The sequence below is a fragment of the Theropithecus gelada genome, chromosome X (genome assembly GCF_003255815.1).
Source record: "Theropithecus gelada isolate Dixy chromosome X, Tgel_1.0, whole genome shotgun sequence".
NCBI lineage: Eukaryota > Metazoa > Chordata > Mammalia > Primates > Cercopithecidae > Theropithecus > Theropithecus gelada.
The window spans coordinates 73,711,134-73,735,740 of NC_037689.1; the positions used below are offsets into that span (position 1 = coordinate 73,711,134).

The following is a 24,607-nucleotide window of genomic DNA, read 5'->3' on the forward strand; positions in this document are numbered from 1 at the left end:
ATCATCCTCAGCAAACTAACACAGGAACAGAAAACCAAACATCGCATGTTCTCACTCATAAGCAGGAGTTGAATGACAACACATGGACACAGGGAGGGAAACATCAGACACTGGGGCCTGTCAGGGTGTGGGGGGAAAGGGGAGGGAGAACATTAGGACAAACACCTAATTCATGTGGGGCTTGAAACCTAGATGATGGGTTAATAGGTGCAGCAAAGCACCATGGCACATGTATACCTATGTAGCAAACATACATGTGCAGCACATGTATCCCAGAACTTAAAGTAAAATAAAAAATTTTAAAGAAAGATATTCTTATTTTCTTTTCTTTCCTTGGTAGCATTAATATTATGAGAGTTTCCATGTCAACAGGAACAGCTCTTAGGGATCAACTATTTCTCTAGGGTGTCTTTTTATAAATGTGTTCTTATTGTTTTCACTAAATTTATGAAACATTTAAAAATGCACATAAACAAAAACAATCCCCTGAAATTCTAACACTCAATATAGTCACAATTATTTCTGTATTTCTTTCCAGTTGTTGTTTCAAAAGAAAGTTTTATATATATCTATATATATCTCTATATATCTACATCTATGTATCTATCTATCTATCTATCTATCTATCTATCTATCTATCTATCTGTATATCTCTATCTCTCTCTCTCTCTATATATATTTTTTTCATACCACCAGAGAAAATCACCTACACTGAAAGGGAGACAGGAAGGAAGAAAAAAAAAACAAAAACGAGTGACCAAAAAACAACTAGAAAACAAATAACAAAATGATGGGAATAAGTCATTACTTAATAGTAACCTTAAATGTAAATAGACAACAGTTTCCAATCATAAGACTTAGCATGGATGGATGGATAAAAAGCAAGTCTCAATTGTCTGTTTTCTACAAGAAACACACCTTACCTACAAAGACACACATATGCTGAAAACAAGAGATGGAAAAGTGTATGCCATGCAAATGGAAATAAAAAAACAGCAGGTATAGCTATGCTTATATCAGACAAAATAGACTTCAAGACTAAATCTATAAAAACAAGACAAAGAAAGTCATTTTGTAGTGATAAATGGGTGAATTCAGCAAGAGGATATAACAATTGTAAATACATATGCACCCAACACTGGAACATCCAGACATATAAAGCAAGTGTTATTGGAGCTAAAGAAAGGGATAGACTGAAATACAATAATAACTGGAGACATCAACACTGACATTAAGCACTGGACAGATTATCCAGGAAGAAAATCAATAAAGAAATATTGGAGCTAATCCGTACCACACACCAACTGGGCCTAATAGATGTTTACAGAACACTTCATGTAATGGCAGGAGAATACACATTCTTCTCCCTAGCACATGGATCTTTCTCAAGGGTAGACTATACATTAGGCCACAAAACATTTATAAAAACATTAAAAAAATTGAAACAATATCAATATCTTCTCTGACCAAAATAGAATTAAACTAGAAATCAATAACAATATAAATTTTGAAATCTATATGAACATATGAAAATTAAACAATACGGTCCTGAATGACCAGTGGTTCAATGAAGAGATTGAGAAGGAAATTGAAAAATTTCTTGAAACAAATGATAACGGAACACAGCGTACCAGAACCTATGGGATATAGCAAAATCAGTACTTAGAAGGAATTTTATAGCTAAAGGTGCCTACATTAAAAAAGAATAAAAACTTCAAATAAAGAAACTAAGTATGCATCTTAAAGAACTAGAAAAGCAGGAGCAAACCAAACTCAAAGTTAGTAGAAGAAAAAATAATAATAATAAAGAGCAGAAATAAATACAATCGAAACAGAGAAAACAATACAAAAGTCAATGAAACAAAAAGTTTTTAGAAAACATAAAACCGACAATCCTTTAGTAAGGCTAAATAAAAAAAAAGAGAGAACATTCAGATAAATAATGTCAGAGAAGAAAAAGGACACATTTCAACCAATACCACAGAAATTAATAAACTCATTCGAGACTACTATGAGCAACTATATGCCATTAAATTGGAAAACCAAGAAGAAATGGATAAGTTCCTAGACACTTAAAACCTACCAAAATCCAACCATGAAGAAATTGAAAACCTGAACAGATCAATAACGAGCATTGAGATTGAAGCCATAATAAAAGATCTCCCAGCAAAGGTAATACCAGGACTTGATGGCTTCACTGCTGAATTTTGCGAAAAGTTTAAAGAACGAGTACCAAGGCTACTCAAAACATTCTGAAAAACAGAGGTGAAGGGCATACTTCCAAACTCCTTCTACTAGGACAGCATTACCCTGATACCAAAACCAGGCCAATATCTCTGATGAACAGCAATGAGAAAGAATTAGATCTTATTATTTACCACAACATGGGTGGAACTGGACATCATTATGTTAAGTAAAATAAGCCAGGGACAGAAAGACACACTTTACATGTTCTCGCTAATTTTGGGGAGCTACAAATTAAAACAACTTAACTCATGGAGATAGAAAGTAGAATGATGGTTACCAGAGGCTGGGAGGGGTAGTCTTGGGCAGGAGGGGAAGTGGGCATGGTTAATGGGTACATAGTTATAGTTTAAAAGATCGAGTATTTTATAGCACAACAGAGTTACTATAGTCAATAACCATTTAATTGTGCATTTAAAAATAACTAAAAGAGTATAATTGGATTATTTGTGACACAAAGAATAAATGCTTGAGGTGATGGATACCTCATTTACCCTAATGTAATTGTTACACATTGTGTGTCTATATCAAAATATCCTATATACTTCGTAAGTATATATGTGTGTACCTAATATGTTCCCATAAAAATTAAAAAATCAAAAATAAAGAAATTGTGCTTTATTTAATGATAGCAATGATTTGCTACAAAGGGAATCATTTTTATGTTTCTAGAGCCAGATATTTTCTGTTATGTGCATGCACATAATGTTCAACTCAGGGCAGTTACTCAAAGCCAAGTCTCTGATATTCAGCATTATTCCTCATCCTGTCACACAACATCTTTCCTTAATCATACTATATGTAGTTGCTCATATAAATACCATAATTGAAAAAGAGAAGAGAGAAATCTGGCATAAATTTTTTTGCCATATGATGAAAATTGATACCTTGTTTCTTTGCCAACAGAGATCCATGTTGACAAGCTTTACAGGCTATTTTAAAAAGCGTATGTATTTCTCACATATTGTTTCATCGGCTAGGGCTACAAAAGGAGGTAATATTCCTTTAATATTTGAAATAATAAAATACCCTGAGCCCTCATCATGACTAGAGAAAAATATTTTATTCCGTTCTATGACAGCAATGAGATCACCAGAAAGGCTTAATTAGTAAAAGCTAAAGGGTTAGTCTTGATTATTAAAGCCTCATAAAGAGAAAATTAGAAAGCCTGTTTTCGTTTGTTTTGACTGTTGTTATGATTTTTACCACAAGGTGTCAGTACAGGAACCAGGCAGGTTGATTGCTCCAGTACTGTCTTCATGAATTCTCTGTTTCCTATCAGGACATATGATGTCCCGAGAACACTACGTCACAAAAATTTAGGAAGTCAGAAGCTTTGTGATGTGAAGGAAAACATTAAAGTTTACATCATCATGTCAGTCATTTGTCAGTAGTTTCTCTAGTTGCACAGACAGAAGGGGAAGATTTTTTCCTTCATTGTTACATTAAACTTGGCCCTCCTACATCTGATTAATTCTCTAACATGAGTTTTGTGAATAGGACTCTGATTTCTTTACTAGAGGTATAATAGGCAGACGGATACTGACTCTCCTCCCCTGACCCTTGCTTAAGCCAGATAACTTGGAATTCATTTCTGAGAGTAGACACATTTTACTGCAAAATTAAAAGATCACTAAATTGGAATGCTTGTGGTTATAGGATTTGGGGAGCATGTGGATAGAATGCTGAGCAAGCAAGATGTCTAAAATCAGGATTATTGAGACATAATTTACATAGAATAAAATTCACCTGTTTAAAGTGTTTTAGAATACATCCACAGAGAGCTGGGCGTGGTGGCTCACGCCTGTAATCCCAGCACTTTGGGAGGCCAAGGCGGGTGGATCATGACGTCAGGAGTTCGAGACCAGCCTGGCCAAGATGGTGTAACCCGGTCTCTACTAAAAAATACAAAAATTAGCCAGGCGCGGTGGCGGGCGCCTGTAATCCCAGCTACTCGGGAGGCTGAGGCAGAAGAATCTCTTGAACCTGGGAGGTGGAGTTTGCAGTGAGCCAAGATCGTGCCACTGCACTCTAGCCTGGGTGACAGAGCAAGACTGTCTCAAAAAAAAAAAAAAAAAAAAAAAAAAAGAAAAAACAAGCAAGCAAGAAACAAAAAAGAACACATCCACAGAGTTGTGTAACCATTACCACAATTTAATTGTATAGCTACTTTATCGCCTAAAAGAAACTTTGTACCCATTAGACTTTAGTCTCTATTTCCCCTCAAACTCTCTACCCCTAGGCAATGGCCGGTCTACTTTCTACATCTAGATATATCTCTTTGAAATTTCACGTAAGTGAAATTATGCAATATGTAGTGTTTTGTAATTTATTTCTTTCATTTAGTATGTTTTTAAGGTTCATATGTATTGTAGCATGCAGTAATACTTTACTCCTTCGCATTACTGGATAATACTGCCTTATATGTCTGCAGTTCATTTGTTTATCCACTTATCAGTTGATGAGCATTTGGGTTATTTCCATTTTTTGGCTATTAAGAATGACCCTGTTATAAACATTTGTGTACAATGGTTTATGCGGACATACGTCTTCATTCCTTCTAGAAGTGGAATACCGTGGACTTATGGTAGCTCTAAGTTTAACCTTTTGAAGAACTGCCAAACTGTATTCCAATGTGGATGCATCATTTTACATTCTCAACAGCAAAATATGAAGGTTCTATTTTTTTCCACATTTTTATCAACCCATTTCATCTTCTTTCTTTTGGATTATAAATATCTTAGTGGGTGTAAAGTGCCATTTTATTGTGGTTATAATTTGTATTTACCTAATGACTAATGATGTTGACTAGGAACTGATGTGGATCCATAGTACAACACAGCTGCCTCATGGAAAAGGTGATCAGGCTGTTTTCCAGGGTCCCTGATTTCACTTCTTTGTACTGGGCATGGTTTCCTGGCCTGAGACTTCAGCAGAACTACGCAGCACACGAACACTGCAGTTGGAGGCAGCTCTGCATTTCTCTGAGGAGGAAATCTACGAGACAACTCGCAACCCATCTGCCATTGCAGCTGCAGTGATACTGCCCTAACTGCCCTCAGGCAGGGAAAGGAACAAAGGGTCTAGTCACTATGTTTGAATGTCCAGCACACTGAAGTCATGATATGGGGAGGTATCCAGTCCCTTTTCCTTGTGAGCCCCCAACTTCACTTTTCACCAGGCAGGGCCCTGGCTAAGGACCCAAGATTAGCTGCCTCACCCACAGCTGATCACACCCACAGGTAGTGGCACTGAGTTTCCCTGGGGAAGGTCTTCTAGAGGCAACCAACAACCCTTCTGCCACTGTCACAGCAGTGGTTCTGTCCCTGCTGTCCTCAGTGTAAGGAAAGAAACAAAGAGCCTAAGGACTTCACACATGCTCCCAGCATGCCACAACCACATAGAGAGAGGAGCTCAGTCTCTTCTGCCTGTGAGTTATTGACCTCTGCTCCTCAAAAAGCAGAGCTCCAAGCTCAGGACAGCAGTGTAGTCACCCTGCCCCCTGAGTGAACATACCCAGTAACAGCATCTCCACATTTCTCTTAGGTGAAGTTCCCAGAGCCATCTGAAAACTCCTCTCCCACTGCCATTGCAATGATACTGCCCTTGCTCCCCTTGGATTGGGAAAGGAGAAAATACTCTGAGTGCTTTAACCACACCTCCAGAAAGCTGCAGAGGGAGAAGAGGCCAATCTGCTTCCCTTGTGATCCACTCACCCCTAGTTGTTACCAAGCAGCACCCCCTCCCCCTAGTTTGAGCCCACAGTATAGCCACTCCAATCACACTAATTGATAGAGGCTCTGCATCTCTGTGGGGTAGAGCTCCATTGGACAAGTGAAAGGCCCTCTGTAACACCCACTGCTATGGTCCCTTCCCTTGCTGCCTCCAAGGTGGGGAGGGAACATAAAGCCTGAGCTCACCCCAGAGCTGCAGTGTGCAGCCTGGGAGTGTCAAGCCAAGATCTGCAGCCAGTACTCAAGTAGGAAAGGAGTACAAACTTTCAGAGCACTAAGAAGGACCATGGTTGCAATTGTGAAAAAACACAGATAAGCCATGTGATTGAGCAAGAGGCTACATACTGGCCATTTTGCTTAAGCGCAGTCTACTAGATTGAAGACCAAAATTTCTACACCAAAATACTTTGCTAATATACTCTATGAAACCAAGGACAAGAATTCATCTACAAATAAAGACCCTGCACAAAGCTTCAGCTCTCTGAATACATCCTAAAAAGAAATCTACTGCCTGTACTCAAATTACACCACAGTTAAAAGGACAGTAGCCCACACAGATGAGAAAGAACCAGCACAATAACTCTGACAATTAAAAAAGCCAGAGTGACTTCTTTCCTCCAAATGACTGCACCATTTCCCAAGAAAGACTTCTTACCTGGCTGAAATGGTTAAAATGACAGAACTAGAATTCAGAATATAGATAGTAAATGAAGATAATAAAAATTCAGGAGTGAACACCCAATTCAAGGAATCTAAGAATTATAATAATATAAAATAAAAAATAAGCTGATAGACAAAGAGGCCATTATAAAAAAGAACTAAATAAATCTGATGGAATTGAAAAACACACTACAAGAATTTCATAATGTAATCACAAGTATTTGCAGTAGGATAAACCAAGCTGAAGAAAGAATATCAGGGCTCAAAGACTAGCTATCTAAAATAATTCAGTGAGACTAAAAAAAAAAAAAAAGAATAAAAAAGATGAAATAAAACCTCTGAGAAATATTAGATTATATAAAAAAATCATATCTATAACCCACTTGTGTCCCTGGAAGAGATGAGGAGAAAGTAAGCATCTTGGAAAACATATCTCAGAATATTGTCCACGAAAACTTTTCCAACCTCACTAAAGGGCCAACATTCAAATAAAGGAAAGGCAGAAAACCCTTGTAAGATACTACATAAGAAGACCATCTCAAAGACACAAAATTATTAGATTCTCCAAAGTCAAAATGAAAGAAAAAAATGTTAAAGGCAGGTAGAGAAAAGAGGCAGGTCACCTACAAAGGGAACCCCATCAGGCTAACAGCAGAACTTTCAGCAGAAACTCTATAAGCCAGAAGAAATTGGGGGCTAATAATCAGCATTATTAAGGAAAAGAATTTCCAATCAAGAATTTCATATCCAGCCAAACTAACCTTCATATGTAAAGAACAAATAAGATCATTTTCAGATAAACAAGTGCTGAGGTAATAAGTTAACACCAGACCTGCCTTACAAGAGGTCCTGAAAGGAGTGCTAAATATGGAAAGAAAAGACTGTTATCAGGACCACAAAAACACACAAGTATACAGGCTGGTGACAGTATAAAGCAACCACACAAACAAGTTTGCATAATAACCAGCTAAAAACATGATATCATGGTAAAATCCATACATGTCAATACTAACCTTGAATGTAAACAGATTTTAAGTGCCCCAATTAAAAGGCACATAATGCCAAGCTAAAGAAATTAGACCCAAACGCATTCTGTGTTAAAGAGAACCATCTCACATGCAATGACACACATAGGCTCAAATTAAAAAATGGAGAATAATCTACCATGCAAATGGAAAACAGAAAGAAGCATACATTGCTTTCCTAATTTCAGACAAAACAGACTTTAAACTCACAAAGACCAAACAAGACAAAGAGGAGCATTACATAATGGTAAAGGCTTCAGTTCACCAAGAAGACCTAACTATTCTAAATATGTAAGCACCCAACACAGGAGCAACGAGTTTCATAAGGCAAGTTCTTGGAGACCTGTAAAGAGACTTAGATTCCCACACAATAATAGTGAGAAACCTCATGGAGGAAAAAATAATCAAATATATTCAGGGCCTGTACTCAACACTTGACCAAATGAAATTAATAGACATTTAGAGAACACTCCACCCCCAAACAACAGAAAATACATTTTTTTGTCATCACCACATGGTACATACTCTAAAATCAACCACTCAGTCTGACCCCACACAACACTCAGAAAATTAAGAAAAAAAGCTTAAATCATAATAACCACACTCTCAGACCATAGTGCAATAAAAATAGAAATCAACAGTAAGAAAATTGCTGAAAACCATGTATTTACATGGAAATTAAACAACCTGCTCCTGAAGGACATTGGGGTAAATAATGAAATTAAGGCAGAAATTGAGACGTTCTTTGAAACTAGTGAGATCAAATATACAACATATCAGAATTTCTGGGACATAGCAAAGGCCACATAAAGAGGGAAGTTCATAGCACCAAATTCCCACACCAGAATGTTAGAAACATTTCAAATTATCAACATAGCGTCACAACTACAGGAACTAGAAAAGCAAGAGCAAACCAACTTCAAAGCAAGCAGAAATAAAGAAATAACCAAAATCAGACTTGAGCTGAAGGAAATTGAGACATGAAAAGTCATACATAAAATCAACAAATCCAGGAGATGGTCTTTTAAAAAATTAATATGATACGTAGATCACTAGTTAGACTAATAAAGAAAACAAAAGAGAGAAAATCCAAATAAACACAATTAGAAATGACAAAGGGGACACCTACCCCGCATTATAACGTCAAAAAAAAAAAAAAAAAAAAAAACTACTCAGAGGCTACTAGAAACACCTCTATGCACAGAAGCTAGAAAATCTAGAAGAAATGTATAAATTCCTGGACTCATACATCCTCCTAAGGCTGAGCCAGAAAGAAATTAAATCACTGAGTAGATCAATCATGAATTCCAAAATTAAATCAGTAATGAAATATCTACCAATCAAAAAAAAAAAAAATCCCAGGACCAGATGAATTCACAGCCTAATTCTACCTGATATATAAAAAAGAGCTGATACCACTCCCATTGACACTATTCCAAAAAATTGAGGAGAGTGGTCTCCTACCCAAAACACTCTATGAGACCAGCATCATCCTGATACCAGAACCTGGCAGAGACACAATAACAACAAAAACTCAGGCCAATATCCTTAAAGTGTGTAGATGCAAAAGTCCTCAACAAAATACTAACAAACTGTATATATCAGCACATCGAAAAGGAAACTCACCATGATCAAGTAGGTTTTATCCTTGGGTTGCAAGTTTGGTTCAACATATGCAAATCAAGCAATGTGATTTATCACATAAACAGACTTAAAAATGAAAATTATATTATTATCTCAATAGATTCAGATAAGTCTTTTGACAAAATTCAACATCCCTTTATGTCATAAACTCTCAGCAAACTAGGCATTGAAGGAACATTCCTCAAAATAATAAGAGCCATCTATGACAAACCCACAACCAATATCATACTGAATGGGCAAAACCTGGAATCATTCCTGTTGAATGCTGGATCATTATAAAGATGCCCTCTATAACGATTCCTGTTTAATATAGTACTGAAAATCCTGAGCAGAAAAATCAGGTATGACAAAGAAATAAAAGGCATCCCAACATGAAAAGAGGAAGTCAAACAACCCTGTTTGTAGAAGTCATGATTCTATATCTAGAAAACTTTGAAGTCTCAGCCCTCAAGCTCCCTGATATAGTAACCAATGTCAGCAAGGTTTCAGAATACAAAAATCAATGTGCAAAAATTAGTAGCATCCCTGTACAAAAACAACAGTCAAGCCAAGAGCCAAATTAGAAACAAACTCCCATTTACAATTGCCACAAAAGGAGTAAAATACCTACAAATACAGCTAACCAAGGAGGTGAAAGATCTGTACAACGAGAATTGCAAAACACTGCTTATGGAAACCAGAGATGAAACAAACAAAAAGAAAAACATTCCATGCTCATTGATAGGAAGAATCAATGTCATTAAAATGGCCATAGTGCCCAAAGCAATTTATATATTCAATGCTATTCCTATCAAACTACCAATGACACAGAATTAAAAAAAAAAAAACATGAATTTTAGGGTGTTTCTAGTACTGTATAAAACTGCCACTGGAATTTTGATAGGGATAGCATTGAATCTGTACATCACTTTTGGCAGTATGTGCAGTTTAGCAATATTAATTCTTCTAATTCATTAACATTAAATGTCTTTTGATTTATTTGTGCCCCTTAATTCCTTTCATCAAAGTTCGGTAGTTTTCAGTGTATCAGTCAGTCTTTTAGCAACTTGGTTGACTTTACTCATAAGTATTATTTTTACATTTTTATGCTATTGTAAATTGATTTGTTTTCTTAATTTTCTTTTAGGATAGTTCATTGTTATTGTACATAAATGTAGCTTATTTTTATGTTGATTTTGTATCCTGCAATTTTATTTAATTCTTTTATTTGTTCTAATAATACTTTTGGAATTTTTGGGGTTTCTACAAATTAGGATCATTTCATCTACAAACAGACATAATTTTACTTCTTCTTTTGTTATTTGCATTTCTTTTATTTATTTTTTCTTATCTAATTACTCTGGCTAGTGCTTTCAGTGCTATGTTGGAGAGAAGTAGTGAGAGTGGGCATCCTCATTCGCTTTTCAATAACAGAGGTCAAATGTGATGTGATGTTAACTGTTATCTTTTCATAAACACCTTGTATTATATTAAGGTTCATTCCTTGTACATCTGTTTTGTTGGGTACTTTTATTATGAAATAATGTTAAATTTTGTTAAATGCTATTTTCATTTCTATTGAGGTGATCATATGATATTTGTTCTTCATTATGTTGATGTGATATATCACATCAATTGATTTATATATGTTGAATCATCCCTGCATCTCAGGGATAAGTCTCTTTGATCATGGTGTAGGATCTTCTTAATATCATGTAGAATTTAGTTTTCCAGTATTTTGTTGAGAATTTTTGCATCTATATTTATAAGGAATGTTGATCTGTAATTTTCTTTTCTCATAGTGTCTTTGTCTGGCTTTGATGTTAGGATAATGCTCACCTCATAAAATGAGTTTGGAGATGTTTTCTCTTCTTTGAATTTTTGAAACAGTTTGGGAAGTAGTGATGCAATTTCTTTTTTTTTTTTTTATCTTGGTGTAGAACATTTATTTATTTTTCCCATAAATCACTCAAAATTTAGGTCAATGGGGAATAATTTTAATCAAAGAATTGTACATTTTCTTCCCACATATCCTCCTTGTATTAGGAAATGACATTGTGATCCATTTCATTACAAGTAAAACATTACAAAATATTTATAGGAAAATATTAAAAATAACTCAAAAACAAAAGGCAAGATGAAATAAACTGGTTTTTCAGAAATCTCTACTCTGGTGCCCACAGCACACAGAAGAGAGTCAAAACAAATAAGCAGTTAAGATCTCCCTGATCACAAATTTCCAAATAATTGGAGCAGGGCAAGAAATAGGATCAGAATGGTGGTGTGAAATGGAATGGATGTTAGCAGCACTGCTTCAATAACTGATATATTCTGATTGAAATGCCATCTTTCATGTGTAGTAAATGCTGAACAAGGCTAAATTTTAGGATATTTCTTGAACTGAAATTAGAAAATACCCTGACAATGGAAGCAGCTCTCTCATCTCAGTTTAATACAAGCCTCTTTCTTTCTCCATTGGGCACTGTTGTGAACAGAAGCCTGTTCTGGCATCAAAAGCTGTCACAGTAGCCCTTCTATCTCTTTCATGAAAACCTCATAGACATCATCCTTAGTTTGTACTGAGACAGGAACAGCAGGACCAGATTTGGGTGCTGCTTTGGCAAGAGGCACAGCAGAATCATCCTCTGACTTTCTTTGGGGAGCAGCAGTAGCCCCGTTATTCTCCTGATGAACTCTCAGTGCAGTGGGCAGAAATAGAGTAATCTCTGCCTTGGTATTATTGATCTGTGACTTGGTACTGATGGTTGCTGTGGCTTTCTTTTCAATCGTGGCTGTACTCATATCATCCGCTTTGGGTTGCTGAATCAAGTTGGGTGGGGCACTTAAAAAAACCCCAGGGTTCGGCTAGGGAGCTGGTGGGAAAAACCCAGGGGGGCAGGTCCAAGGGGAGGCACCAAAGCTCCGCACATCATGCCGGGACGAGGTGGGGGAATACCTGGAGGTACTCTTGGTGGGGGTCCCCAAGGAGGGGGACCAGGAGGCATACCTGGAGTTGGACCTGGGACAGGGTCAGGGGACACCTGACCCTCCAGGGACACCTGGAGGTAAAAGTTGGGGTAACGGCCCTTGGAGTCCTGGCATTTCAGATGGTCTCAGGAATGGAAGAGCTCTTGGAGGTGGACCAGCAGGAAGGCCTGTAGGTGGCCCAGGAGGCCATAATGGTAGAGCAGGTGGTGGTCCAAGGGGTGGTTGTCCTGGCATGGGAGGTGCTTGTACCTAAGAAGGAGGAGCAGACTGCAGGGGAGGCTGCTGCTATGAAGAAGCAGTGGATGTGCCATCAGCATGAGATTCCTCTTTATTCTGTTTTTGTGATTGCTTTTCTGCTTCAGAGTCATCAGAATCATCTTCATCCTCGTCCTCTGAAAATTCCTCTACTTCCCATCCCTCCTCAGGGATTTCTTGACCTGCCATGGGAAGCATCATAGCTTGAAGAGGAGTCAGTTCCTTCATGTTCTTCTTTTTCTTCCTTGATTTTCCAGGCATATTTGCAAACTGTACACTAGAACCTGACTTCTTTTCTTCATTGTTGTCTCTCTCACCATCATCACGGTGCACAAATGCATCCCTGTCACTTTTTCCATCTGATCTGTCGGTGTCACTGTCATCAATACTTTCATCATGCTTATCTTGATCCTTGTCCTCAGGATAGCTATCATCTTCAATGGTGCTGGAAACATCATCATCATGACCACTCTGGGCAAGTGCAGGACTATATAACATGTCTTCATCTCGCCTATGAGGGGAAGATCTCGGGCGAAACCCACTTTACGGCCGTACATCTGCACAACTTCAGGAGGAGGTGGGCCAGAGAGAGGGCAAAGAGGTTTTCTGTTGTGGGGCAAACGTGGAACACCATGTCCAAGAAAAGCAAGGATAGAAAATGTCCGAGTTGGAGGTCCATTAGGCTGAGTTTTCTTAAGGATGGAGGGTGGCTGGGCACCAGGAAGTGAAATGTCCTGGATCAAAATGTTGGAAGGAACATACGGGATATCTGACAAAGGAATACTCTCCATTTCCACATGCAGAGCGTTCTTGACGACATCAAAATATTGGCTAAGTCGAACCCTCTTTTGTTTATACTCTACTTCTAGCTTTCCCAGTTCTTTGTAAATATCTGGATTCTCTTTTTCATCGAGTCGTAGAATACCAAATGTTTCATGCAGTTTTTTACACTTGTCTTTTAGTACTTTCTCATTTAATTGTGGCTGTTACACTGGGTTAAACTCCATTTCATCCAGTTTCTCCATGTCTCAGATAATCTGTTTGGGATCCTTCATCCTTAAAACTGCAGCTGGAAACATCATGCGCTTTTTTTTTTTTTTTGCTGTTCTTCAATTCTCCCTTCCGGGCTTCCTTTCGGGCTTGGTCTATGGGGTTCATAAAAGTTTCCACTGTTGGTGGATAATGTAGATCTCCCTTCCATGGTGACAATTTGTATGGTTTACGCATTCATTTTTTAAAAAATTAAGAAAAACACTTCTGCTGTGCTCCCAGGACTGCGAGAAGCGGGGAGGGTGCGATTTCTGGCCTCTTTCACTTCTTAAGGGCCTTCAACTCGGCCTTTTGGTCAACACCTCAGCCACCACCATCTTGAAATCTTGCGTGCCTCCTAGTGACGCTATTTCTTGAAATATTTGTTAGAATTCAACAGTGAAGACAGTGAAGACAATTCATCCTGGGCTTTCCTTTACTGTGAGGTTTTTGATTACTGTTTCAGTCTGTTTACTCATTATTGGTCGATTCAGATTTTCAATATCTTCATGATCCAGTAATTAATATGTTTCTGAAAATTTATCCATTTTTGCTAAGTTATCTAATTTGTTGATGTATAATTATTCACAGTCGTCTTTTATAATCTTTTGTATTTCCATGATATCAGTTGTAATGTTTGTTCTTTACGATTTTATTTGGGTCTTCTCTTTTTTTTAGTGTCACTAAAGTTTTTTCTGTTTTGCTTAAATTTTTTGAAAAATAATTATTGGTTTAGTTGATGATTTCTTTTTCTCTTTTTATTGTTAGGTCACCAGATTTATTATTTAAATCTGAAAAATTATATTCTATACATATTTCTATTCTCTTTTAACATTATTTCTGCTGTAATCATTATTAATTCCTTCTCACTTTGGACTTAGTTTTTCTTCCTTTTGTAGTTCATTGACATGTAATATTGGGTTGTTTACTTGAAATGTTTTTTCTTTTAAAATGTTGATTTTTATTACTATAAACTTCGCTCAGTAGTGCTTTAGCTACATTTGGAATTTTGTGTTTTAATTTTTATTCCTCTCAAAATATTTAATGATTTCCATTTTTATTTCTCCTTTGACCTATGTGTTCTTTAGATGTGTGCTGTTTAGTTTCTACGTTTTTTGTACATTTTCCAATTATCCTTCTGTTATTGATTTCTGGTCTCCTTCCACTGTGGTTGGAAAGGAACTTAGTATTATTTAAATATTCTTAAATTTGCAAATATTTGCTTTGTGCCCTAAGATGTGGTCTGTCCTGGAAAAATGTTCTATGTATTTGAGAGCGATGTGAATTTTGTTGCCCTTGAGTGGAATTTTCTCCATGTAGATATATAGACCCATTGGATCTACAGTGTTTTTCAAGTGTACTCTTTTCTTGTTGATTTTCTGTCAGGATGGTTTACCTATTATTAAAAGCAGGATATTGAAGTATTTTGCTGTTATTGTATGGCTCTCTATTTTGTCCTTAATTTCTGTTATTTGCTTTATGTATTTTTGTGCTTTGATATTGAGTGCCTATATATTTATGCCTTCCTAATTGATATTTTTACCATTTTATAATGCCCTTGTTTTTCTCTTATGACAGTTTTTTACATAAAGCCTATTTTGTCTAATGTAAGTATAGGCACACATGCTTTCTTTTGCTTGCTATATATATGGAATGTCTTTTCTATACCTTCATTTTCAATCTACATGTGTCCTTAAAGGTGAAGTGAGTCTCTTGTAGACAGAATATAATTAGGTTTTATTTTATTTTTTCATTTAGCTATTCTATGTATCTGGGTTAGAAAGTTCAATCAATTTATGTTTAAAGTAATTACTAATAGGAAAAACATCCTATTTCCATTGTATTCATTACTTTTTGTCTGTTCTATAGTTCTTTTGTTTCTTTTTTCTTTTCTTGATGTCTTTTTTGTGTCATTAATTTTTTTTTAGTGATGCTCTTTGATTATTTTTTCTATTGAGTAGCTTATTTTCTTCTAATTACTATGAGAATTACTTAAAACAGTTTATAGTTATAATAGTGTATCTCAAGCAGCTAACACATTAACTTTACTCTCCCACACAAATTTTACACTCTTACTCCTTTTCCTCCCCATACTTTATGTTATTTTTGTCACAATTAGTGCATTTTTTTGTGAATATGTCAACAATTCTTGTAGTTATAATTATTCCTAATATTTTTGAATTTTAACTTTATACTAAACTTAAAAGTGATTTGTGCATCATCATTACAGTATTAGAGTATTCTCTTTTGTTTATAAATTTACCTTTAACAGGGAGATCTATACTTTTACATGCTTTCATGTTGTTATTTAGCATTTTTTTTCTTTCAACTGAAAGACTTCCCTTTAACATTTCTTAGAAAGCGGGTCTAGTGGTGATGAACTTTCTCAGGTTTTTGTTGTCTGGGAAAGTCTTTATCTTTCATTTTTAAATCACAATTTTGCCAGATATGGTATTTTTAGGTGTCAGGTTTTATCTTTCCTTCATTTTTACAGGACAATTTTGCCAGATACAGTATTTCGAGGTGCCAAGTTTTTCTTTCAAGTTTTGGCATATATCATCCTACTTCCTTATAGGTAGCAAGATTTTTGCTGAGAAATTTGTTGATAGTCTTTGGGGAGCCCCTTTGTTCTTCAGTCAGTTTTTTTTTGGCTGCTTCCAAATTTTTTGTCTTTGACTTTTGACAACAATTTGATTATAAAGTGCCTTGTTATAAAATTATTTTGCTTCTTTCTATTTCAGGTCTTTAGGCCTCATGAAAATGAAGAATAATTTCCTTCTTTAGATTTTGGAATTTTTGACCATTATTTTTTTAAAATAAGCTTTCTGTCTCTTTTTATCTTCTTCTTCTGACAATCCCATTATGGATACAATGGTTTTCTTGATTGTGTCCAACATATTGCATAGCTTTTCTTCATTATTTTTCATCCTCTTTTATTTTGGCTTCTCTGACTGTTTAATTTCAAATGAGTTGTCAGAGTTTACCAAGCCTGTCTTCTTTATGATTAAGTCTATTGTTGAAACTTTCTATTTAATGTTTAAATTTTGTTATGTTGTTGAGCTCTAGAATTTCAGTTTGGTTCTTTGGTATGGTTTGTCTTTTTGTTGATATTCTCATGGTTCAAGTATTATTTCCCTGATTTTAGTTGTCTTTCAGGGTTTTGCACCTTCTCTCAGTATTATGGAGCAATGTCAGCAGACATTTATCTTCTGATCCTATTTCTTTAGAGCAGTGCAGTAAAATGCTGTGAAATTAAGTGCAAACTCAAGTTCTCTCTTCTTTCTGAAGAAGAGCATTCTGTGCTGTGTGCCTTCTAAAGCAGCTGCATTGTCTGGGATATCACCTGAAGTTCTTTGTCTCCTGGCCACGGAAATCAAGGATGTGAACACATGAAGGGTGAGGTTAGAGCAGAAGTTTAATAGTTGAAATAAAAAAAAAAAACAAAACAAAAAACCAGCTCTCTGTCATTGAGAGGGGTCCTGAATGGGTTGCCATGCTGGAGTAAAAAGTAAGGGTTTTTATACATGAGCTAGTGGGGAGGGGATATCTTATCTACATAGGGTGTAAAAAACTGGTTAGGACCAGGCATGCCGTATGCATAGAGCACAGTCTCTGGCAGCCCCCATCCCGCTCTTACCATGCAGGTGGGCTTTTAGCTTGGGCTGCTCCATGCTACTTATCTCCTTCCACTGTGCATGTGCTAAGAAAGGATAGGGGGAGTTTCTGTTCCTTGTCCCAGGTACCGCCTTGCAGCTGCAGGCACTCCCCTGACCCCTGTGCAAGCTTCCAGCTTTCCTATTTTAGTGTGCCCCCAAAATGGGACAGGAGTGTGCTCATTAAGGCCCACTGTTTTTGTTTTTACTGGGACCCATCATATGTATATGAAGTTTGGCAATTACCCAAAAAACTGTGTTTCTGTGCTAGAGTTGTTTATCTATGTTTCACAGCCCAATCTTCTAGGCTGCTCTTTCTTAGAAGAGAAGTGATTTATTCAAACTGTGTGTGGTTAGAAAGGAAGTAATTTCTGAGCTGCTTCTTGTTAGAAGAAAAATCCCTGCCAGGGACTCTTTCACCCTAACTATCTACCTAAATAATTTCTTTCTATCTCCTATCTCACTTCTTTCTATCTTGCTGAGATATGCCAGGTGATGAGAGACACTCACTCATTTCCCCTAGGGCAGTACACTAAAATGCCATGGGGGGATGCAAGATATACATCTCTTCCTTCATCTTTAAGTGAGGTCTCGGGATTGTGCACCTTCTCTTTATCCTGTAGAGTCATGCTGGCTCCTGATAGCTTCCCACTCCTTTTCTCCAGGGAATTGCATTGAAATGTTGGGAGATTGAGATCCAGATTAACTTCTTTCTCTCCCTTGTGGATATGAAGTTTCTCAGAATTATGCATCTTCTCTTAATCCTGCAGAGTAGTGCCTGTTGCTTATAGCCACCAACCACTTTTCCCTACAGGAGTCCATTGATGTGCCAGAAGCCAGGTGCAAGTTCTACTTTTCTCCCTTTTTTCTGAGGAGAAGTGTTAGGATTGTGTATTATTTCTCAATCCCATAGAACCTTGCAGAATTCTGAGAGGTGCTTGCTTCTTTTTCCTAGTGTGGTGCACTTGAACTCTGGGAGACTGAGTGCAAACTCCACTTTTCTCCCACCCTCCTAAAAGTGAAGTCTTGAAAACTGTGCATCTACATTCAATCCTTCAGAGCTTTTTAGGCTGTTGAGAGCTGTCATCTTTTTTTTTGTTCTTATCTGTTCCTAGGCATTTTAACTAAGCTGGTTGTCTCAGCATTCTGAGGAAGATGCAACAGATACAGATCTCTCAGGCATTGCTCTTTATGGCTGAAGATGTCTGATGCATGCTTCAGTCAATCTTTCCCCTGAGGGAGAAATCATGGATCTAGTGGATGTTTCTTGGCACTGAGCTGTGCTAGCTTGGGGGAGAGGTTTGCATGGTTAAAGGGAAATAGCTCTTATTAGCTGTTTCCAAGTGGTTTTTCTCTATTTTGTGCTTATCTGAGGTGTTGCAGCTTCTTAATTGGATTCTGGAGGCCTTATAAAGGTAATTTGGCACAAGCATTTTTGTTTTATTATTGCTTCTATGGGTAGATGAGGGCTGAGACCTACTGTTCTGCCATCTTGTTGACATCACTTGACATTATATTGTATATAGAAAATACTAAAAAATCCACAGATCCAATCCATACACACATTTGAGTGTAATAAACTCAGCATACTTTGATGTTTGGCTTCTGACAGCTTTTCAGCCGCACGTCTACTTTTTCTACCCTGTATCTGGGAAATCTAATAAGAATGCCTAGTTGCTCCCTTTTTGGTGTTGGCATAAAGTTGAAAGCATGCAAACTTTATTCACACATGAGAACCTTCACCACAGATTCACTTTCTAATACCATAAAAACTCTCAAACAACTTTCCTTCCTGTGTTCTCTCAAGTGACTTTGGACATACTTAAAAAGTTTGCACTGCTATTCAAGAAACTCAATATGTGTGTCATAAGCCTTTTCTTAGCTGATTAGTATGTTTGTGGCATCATCAATATTAACAGCTAAGCTAAATTTTTGGTGTGGGACTGTAATCTTCTGTTTTTGTAATATGTCCATAACAAATTACTGCTATAAGCAGGATGTACAGGCACTGGTCATGTCCACCAGAATCATACCTCTCTTCTTTTGGCTTATGAACTGTCTCTGCCACTTGTTGGTGACAATAGTCTTTGAGCTACTGTTTGTTGACTAGCATGCTCTCTCAGTTGTACCATTGCTGGCTGACCAGCTTGACTTCTGAGCTGTGCAGCTTTGTACTGTGTTTGCTGAGTTATACTGAGCTTTTGTTGTACATTTACCAGAACTAAGTTGTATAGGTCCTTTGAAAATCAGTTTGAAAGTTTCTCAAAAAATTACACATAAAATTACCCTATGACAAATCAACCGAATTCTTAGGTATATATGAAAAATAATTAAAAGTATATGTCTATACACAAAAATATTTGTAACTACATAATTAATAATATTAAACCACTGGAAAAATCCTAAAAGTTTATTGACTGATGATTGGCTATAGAAAATGTGTATACTCATACAATGGGATATTTTTTAGCCATAAAAAAGAATAAAGTATTAATACATGCTTCAACTTGGACAAAACTTGGAAACATGCTAAGTGAAAGAAGACAAACACAAAAACACACATATTGTATGATGCCATTTATATGAAATATCTACTGTAGTCAAATATGGAGAGACACAGTAAGTTAGTAGTTATCAGGGGCTGAGCAAAGGAAGTTGGTGGAATAATTAGTAAGGAATGTGTTCCTTTTTGGGGTGACAAAAATATTTTGCAATTATATAGTGGTGATGGCTGCACAGCTTTATGAATATACCCGAAATCACTAAATTGTACACATTAAAAATATAAATTATATGGTATGTGAATTCTATTTCAATATTAATTGTAATAAAACATCAAGTTATTAAGTCTTAAGTAAGTACTTAGTAAGTAAGAACCTCATTAAGTCTTACCTACACTCAAGGGGACAGAAATTAGTCTTCCCTTCTTAAATGGATTGGATTAAATACTTATTGAACATACCTTTAAAGCTAGTACATTATCTCATATAAATCTACACTTTTGTTTTATGAAACTCTAACCATCCTATTGCTTTTTCTGTCATCTTTTCACTGAAGAGTCTCAAGTCTTCATCTCTAGACTTGATTTCTGTCCTCAGTGCCAGACCTGCATATTCTACTGTCTGTAAGGCAGCTCACCCTTTAATTTTGATGTGTGAAAACTGAATGCATCATATTACTTCTCACCTTTGCCTTCAGATTTTCTCTAGTACCCTATGTGTGGTAGTCATAATTTTTCTTCAAGAAAAAAACCTGCAGTTTTCAAGTACTACATCTTTTAGTTCCATCTCAGTACTTACACTGAGTTCATGCTCTCCCTGGGCTGTTCTGGGCCAATTACTGGACATAGGAGAAATACTAAATCTGGGTAATTTCTGCCTAAAGTGGGACACTTTTAATAGGCAATGTTTATTTTGGCACTTTTTATTATTTTAGATGAAGCTTTCTTCAAAGATGCACTGCAGTCTGAGGAAATTCTAATCAAATTCTTTTTTTGTTTTCATTGGTGTCAGGCTATCCTGCAATCTAATTGATCTTCTTGCCTACTCCTCATATCTTTTTCTTCCATCCTTCACAGGCATTTTCTCAAATAAATCTTATAATTCATACTCCTTCTCTAAATCTTATTTCTTGGGATCTGAATTGACACATCACATTACTTTTCTCATAGGAATTACACCATCATTCACTTAGTCACTGAAGCAACAAAATTGAGATTACTCTTATCTATTATTTCCACTGCACATTCTACAACCGATTTGCTAACAAATCCCAATGATTCACTCATCTCAATATTTCTAGATCTCTTCTCTTTATTGCCACTCCTAAATGTCTTTGTTAACCTCTCTTAATTTCGTATTTGTCTTGTTCAATAGTCACTGAAACTGATTGCCCTAACTCTTGGCTGATTATAATAACAACTATGGATAACATATATTGTGTATTTGGATAATGGATAACATATATTTTGTATTTACTATATGTGAGACTCTATGCTACAAACTCTCTATGCATAATTTTAATTCTTTTTTTTAAATTATACTTTAAGTTCTAGGGTACATGTGCATAACGTGCAGGTTTGTTACATATGTATACTTGTGCCATGTTGCTGTGCTGCACCCATCAACTCATCAGCACCCATCAACTCGTCATTTACATCAGGTATAACTCCCAGTGCAATCCCTCCCCCCTCCCCCCTCCCCATGATAGGCCCCGGTGTGTGATGTTCCCCTTCCCGAGTCCAAGTGATCTCATTGTTCAGTTCCCACCTATGAGTGAGAACATGCAGTGTTTGGTTTTCTGTTCTTGTGATAGTTTGCTAAGAATGATGGTTTCCAGCTGCATCCATGTCCCCACAAAGGACACAAACTCATCCTTTTTTATGGCTGCATAGTATTCCATGGTGTATATGCACTCCAGCCTGGGCGACAGAGCGAGACTCCACCTCAAAAAAAACAAAAGATACAAAAATTAGCCGGACGTGGTGACGTGTGCCTGTAGTCCCAGCTACTCTGGAGGCTGAGGCAGGAGAATCACTTGAACCCAGGAGGTGGAGGTTGCAGTGAGCTGAGATCACACCACTGCACTCCAGCCTGGGCAACAGAGCAAGACTCCATCTCAAAAGAAAAATAAATAAATAAATAAAAGAACGTTCAGATTAATTGAAAGTGGAAATCCAAGCTATGGGTACATTTAAAAGGCCTTCTTGTTTTTCTCTTTATAAATGTTGTTTTCTGGAAGAGTTTTTTTTTTTTTTTTTCTCCTCAGTCAACTAAATTACTTTTTTCTTTTCACTCTATCTTGCTACTCTTGGTGCATGCATAAAAGACCCTAGAATGATTTCTGGTGGCCTGGGACTCCTTAGGAAAACAGAAAAGGTTCCACAAATTCCATTTTGGGAAAAAATATCTGTTTTCCTTATGAAGCCCCTGAAATTAATGGTAAGTAAGTACCTCTCAAAATCTGTCTTTCTCTTCTGGCTATGCTTGTTTATTAGGCCCTGGAAATTGTATTCCTAACCCTGTTCTTAAAGGGCATCACCCAGAGGTCAATAATCCAATTGGGAAATTAGCAAATATAAATCTCAAAACTACTGTATTTTTTTCTGTTTGTCTGTGTGGTTACATATGTGTGTAATGTTTATTTAACAAGCGTTCTAGTTAATTGGCCTAAAATAATAAGCACTTAAATAAAATATTTTTAAGGGAAAAGTAAAAGCTGTGGTACCTTTCAGCTCATGAGATTTTAATCTTTAAAATAAAAAGAGTGTTAGGAACAATTGGTAAAGTAAAAATGTCTTCAAGGTTTAAAGATGTGGTCTAAATTATGCAGGTCAGATACTAGGTTTGCTGTGTGTTTTAAGGTTGTAAACTGCTTCTTTAGCCTTTAAAAGCTGTCTACTTGCCTGCTTCACAATTGGCAAAAATTATAAGAAGGCATGGAAAGGTACATTTTACTTAGGAATAAAGAATTGTCTTAAAATTAAATAAAATAAAGTAAAAATTTTAAGCAAATTGTAAAAAGATTGTAAACATTAATCTTGCAAAGGAAACTCTGTGTGTAAACATATTAACTAAATTCAAAATAATATAATATATTTTTTTCTGTAAATTAAACACTAGAACGGACTAATCTAATAGAAAACAAAAAGTTTTTAACTTTTTGCTTGGAACACTGCTAATCTTTGTTTTATTTTTCAGAGTCAAGAAAACTTGTCTTAAGCTAGCTTCAGCCTTTAACAACTAAGTAAAGTATACTCCTGTAAATGAGATTTGAAGCATGTTTGTTTCTCTCTACCTAGTTCTTCTAGAATTTGGAAACTAGTCATAAGTATTCTTAAATTACAATATAGTTGTCTGCATCAGTGCAACAAAAATCTGTTTTCTTTTGCAACAAGAAAAAAATTGGAAAACCTGGTTGTTTTACCAAGGCTGTAGCTGGAAGGATATGTTCCCCTTTAAAGAATCAAGCTTGATTTGCAAAGCCAATAAAAGCCCCTGGGATACCGGCCTCATAACTTCTCTGCACAGTCTCCATGGGAGGTTCCTGACCTGTGGTGAGTAAAGAGTGTCACTTTCTAACAGGCCTAGAAACCCCGTGCTCCTGGAACCTCAAAAAGAAAGAAGTTTACCCAACTCACAGGTATTTAAAGGCAAAAACCCATGGCTGGGCTGGGATTTAAAAGATCCCATCCGAGATTCCTCGTGGAACAAAGTTCCATCAAAGCCAATCTATAAAGGCCTGTGTAAAAATAGCTATTGCTACTGCAGTGTATGCAAATAATTAGGCCAAGTATAAGACTAAAGCTTATTTTGCAAACAGCTCAGTCATATCGTAAGTTTAACAAAAATGAGGACTCGAGAGAGAGAGAAATTATGTTTTAGAACTTATACACCTGTTATTGACTTCTAGTCTCATTAATTGTTTTTAAGTTCTTGCCTACATTTTAAACTAACCCTGCTTATTCCTGTCAACCAATCTCTGGCTGCAGCTCAGAGAAAACAAAAAAGGAGGGGTAACGTAAAAGTCTGAAACAATGTTCTAGTTCTGGGCAATTACCCTAAAGATCCTGCCAGGTAACCTATAATCCCAAGGTTTCCTTTTTTATTTTTTATTTTTGGAAAGTAAAACCAAGACAGTTAAACAAAGGTAAGTCCCATACACCTACTTACAACAGAACAACGCATCTAAATGTCTCATGGGCATCTACTCATCTGTTGTCATGGTTATGGCCTATAGTGGCCCCCCCATTAATGGTAGTCTTATTACTCATATTTGGACCCTATATTCTAAATCTCCTTGTAAAGTTTATCTCTTCTCACCTAGAAACCATCAAGCTTCAGATGGTGCTCTAAATGGAGCCAAAAATGAAACCGCCCTTTTACCAGGGACCTTTAAATTAACCTGAGGAGGAGCCCTAGCTGCTATTCCCCACACAACACCCCTCTCCAACAGAAAGCAGCCAGAGTAAGTCATCACCCAATTCCCCCTAACAGCCGTTAGGGACTCCATTCCAGAGTGGGGAAATACAAGAGGCAAACAGAAATTATTTAGGTAGACAGGTTAAAGCAAGTCCCTGGCAAAAAAAAAAAAAAAACAAAAAAAAAACTTTACTTTTAACAAAAAGCAACTCCAAAGTAGCTCCCTTTCTAACCTCATGCAGTTCAAAGAAATCACTTCTCTAACAACAAGCAGCCTGAAAGAGCAGACTGTAAAACAGAGATAAGACAGCTTGGGTACAGAAGGAGAGGGGGAAGTTTCTTGGGTAATCACCAAACTTCACACTCATACAATGGGCCCCAGTAAAAACAGTGGGCCTTAGTATGCACATTCCTTTCCCTTTAGGTGCAGTAAGATAGGAAAGCTAAAAGTGGACGTGGTGGGGGATGCCTGCAGC

The 24,607-nt window shown here is 36.7% G+C and overlaps 1 pseudogene; it reads right to left on the minus strand.

Annotated features, from left to right (window-relative positions):
- Window positions 1-11,806: 11,806 nt before the first annotated feature.
- On the minus strand, window positions 11,807-13,730 carry LOC112615656 (annotated as a pseudogene).
- Window positions 13,731-24,607: the final 10,877 nt, after the last annotated feature.